This window comes from Gossypium hirsutum, chromosome A08 (assembly GCF_007990345.1).
Source record: "Gossypium hirsutum isolate 1008001.06 chromosome A08, Gossypium_hirsutum_v2.1, whole genome shotgun sequence".
Taxonomy (NCBI): Eukaryota; Viridiplantae; Streptophyta; class Magnoliopsida; order Malvales; family Malvaceae; genus Gossypium; species Gossypium hirsutum.
Genome location: NC_053431.1, coordinates 90,044,252 through 90,047,273, shown reverse-complemented (window position 1 = coordinate 90,047,273; position 3,022 = coordinate 90,044,252). Strand labels below are relative to the sequence as shown.

Sequence of the window (3,022 nt, the reverse complement as noted above, 5' to 3'; positions counted from 1 at the left end):
TACCTCCATGATATCTTCTACGAGTTCGTCAAAGATGGCCATCATGTAGCGCTGGAACGTAGTAGAAGAACTACATAATCCAAAGGGCATTCTTCGATAAGAAAATGTACCGTATGGACATGTGAATGTCATTTTTTCCTGATCTTCAGGAGCTATTGGGATTTGAAAATAGACAGATAGTCCGTCTAAGAAGCAGTAGTACATGTTCCCTGATAGTCTTTACAACATTTGGTCAATGAATGGCATGAGCAAGTGATCTTTTCTCGTGACATCATTTTACTTCCTATAGTTAATACAAACTCTCCAACCTATGACTGTCCTAGTTGGAATTAGTTCATTCTTCTCATTGGCTACTATAGTGATGTCTTCTTTCTTAGGAACAACCTGCACTGGACTTACCCAAAAACTGTCAGAAATAGGATTAATAATTCCAGCATCTAGAAGTTTAATTACCACGGCTTTAACAACTTCCTTCAAGTTGGGGTTCAGTCGTCTTTGAGCTTGTACACATGGTTTATATTCATCTTCCACTAAAATTTTATGGGTGCAAAAAGAAGGGCTGATCCCTTTAATGTCAGAAATTTTCCAAGCTAGTGCCTTTTTATGTTCTTTTAATACTTGGATTAATTCCTGTTTCTCCTTGGGTTGCAAGTTAGACACAATAATAACTGGTAATGTAGAATTATTTCTAAGGAATACGTATTCCAAGTGATTTGGTAATTGTTTGAGTTCCAGTTTAGGAGGTTCTTCAGTAGAGGGTTTTTGCTTAAAATCATCGTTCTCTTTAATGTCCTCATATTCTTCTTGTCTTTGGAAAGATTCATTGAAGTTCAGTTTAGCTTTTATTTTACCTGTCTCAGAATCATCATTATCTATCTCCTCTCCTTGGGCATGACACAGTTCCAACGTGTCCTTATGTATGATTTCTTGAAAAGAATCTTAAGCAGCATGATCAATAGAGTCAATAAAATAACATGAATCATCCTATTCCCTACAAATCTCATGGCATCATAAATTTTAAAAACAATTTCTTCGTCACCTACTCTAAGTACCATTTTACCATCACCCACATCAATAACAGCCCTAACAGTGGCTAAAAACGGACGCCCTAAGATTAAAAGCACTTCAACATCTTCATCCATATCAAGCACAACAAAGTCAACAGGGAATATAAATTTATCTACTTTTACAAGTATGTCCTCTATAATACCCCTAGGATATTTAACAGATCTATCAGCTAGTTGAATACTTATCCTAGTGGGTTTAGGTTCCCCAAGACCAAGTTGTTTAAACATTTTATATGGCATCAAATTAATGCTAGCACCTAAATCAGCTAGTTTCTTATCAACGTTAAAACTACCAGTTAAGTAGGGTATAGTAAAACTTCCTGGATCTTTTAGTTTTGTTGGCAGTTTGTTTTGAAGTATAGCCGAGCATTCCTCGTTAAGTTCCACTGTAGATAAGTCTTTAAACTTCCTTTTGTTTGTTAGGAGCTCCTTTAAAAATTTTGCGTATGTAGGCATCTGTGATATAGCTTCAACAAAAGGTAAGTTAATATGTAGTTGTTTAAAAAGTTCAAGGAATTTACCAAATTGTGCATCCATGCGGTCTTTCTTCAACTTTTCTGGGTATGGAATTGGTGGTTTATATTCCTTCGGCATTGGATTGTCATTGCTTTCAGGTTTTACTTCCTCTCCTTTGCTTCTGTCAGTTTCTTGTTGTGGCTTCTTTTCCGATTCAGCTAACACTTTCCCACTCCTTAGTGTAACTACTTTCACATGTGCTTTTGGATTGGGTTCGGTGTTACTAGGTAGATTTCCTGGTGCTCTTTCTGAAATCATCTTAGCCAGCTGTCCAATTTGAGTTTCGAGCCCTTGGATCGATGCTTGTTGATTTTTGAGCGTCGTCTCGGTATTCTAAAAACAAGTCTCTAACACCGAGATGAATTTGGTTAGCATCTCCTCAAGGTTTGGCTTTTTCTCCTACTGGTATGGTGGTTGCTGAAACTCTGGAGGGGGTGGTGGTTTTTGATTTCCTTGGCTTCCCCATAAAAAATTTGGGTGATTCCTCCAGCCTACATTGTAAGTATTGCTATAAGGATTGTTTTGAGATCGAGGATTATTACCCATGTAATTTAACTCCTTGTTTTCCATGTTGTGGCCATAAGGTGGGTATTCTGAATTGCTCGATCCACCTCCATTTGCTTAGCACTGCATTATTGGGTGAACCTGTGAAGAACTAAGAATACCATCAATTTTTTTATTCAAGAGTTCTACCTGATTAGAGAGCATGGTGGCCGAATCGACGTTATAAACAATGGCTATTTTCTTTGGCTTTGTCCTCATGACTTGCCACTGATAGTTATTCAGTGACATCTGCTCTATAAATTCATAGGCATCTTCAGGTGTTTTATTATTGATGGTTCTGCCAGTAGCTACGTCAACCATTTGTCGAGTCGAAGGATTCAGGCCATTATGAAAGGTTTGAACCTATAGCCAGAGTGGTAACCCATGGTGAGGGCATCTTCGCAAAAGGTCCTTATATCTCTCCCATGCATCGTAGAAAGTTTCTAAATCCATCTGTACAAAAGAAGAGATATCATTACGTAATTTGGCTGTTTTAGCCGGCAAAAGTATTTTAGTAAAAACTTTTCAGTCATTTGTTCCCATGTAGTGATTGACCCTCGTGCTAACGAGTTCGACCATTGTTTAACCTTATTCTCAATGAAAAAGGGAATAACTGAAGGTGAATGGCGTCATCAGAAACGCCATTAATTTTAAATGCATCACATTGTTCTAAAAAGTTTGCTAAGTGAGCGTTGGGATCTTCGTCCTGTAAACCATCAAACTGAACAAATTGCTGTATCATTTGAATTGTGTTAGGTTTCAGTTCAAAAGTATTTGCGGCTACAGCAGGTCTAACTATGCTCGATTCAGTCCTTGTTAAAGAATGTTTAGCATAATCATACATAGTGCGTGGAGCAGGATTTTGATTATCAACAATATCAGGAGGTAGCGAATTT

At 37.6% G+C, this 3,022-nt stretch overlaps 1 non-coding gene across 1 annotated transcript; it reads left to right on the top strand.

The window, feature by feature from the left end:
- The first annotated feature begins 2,505 nt into the window (after positions 1 to 2,505).
- LOC121205564 (small nucleolar RNA R71) lies at positions 2,506 to 2,612 on the top strand. The gene has a single exon (XR_005900640.1). It is a non-coding gene; the product is annotated as a small nucleolar RNA R71 (small nucleolar RNA).
- The last annotated feature ends 410 nt before the right edge of the window (positions 2,613 to 3,022 follow it).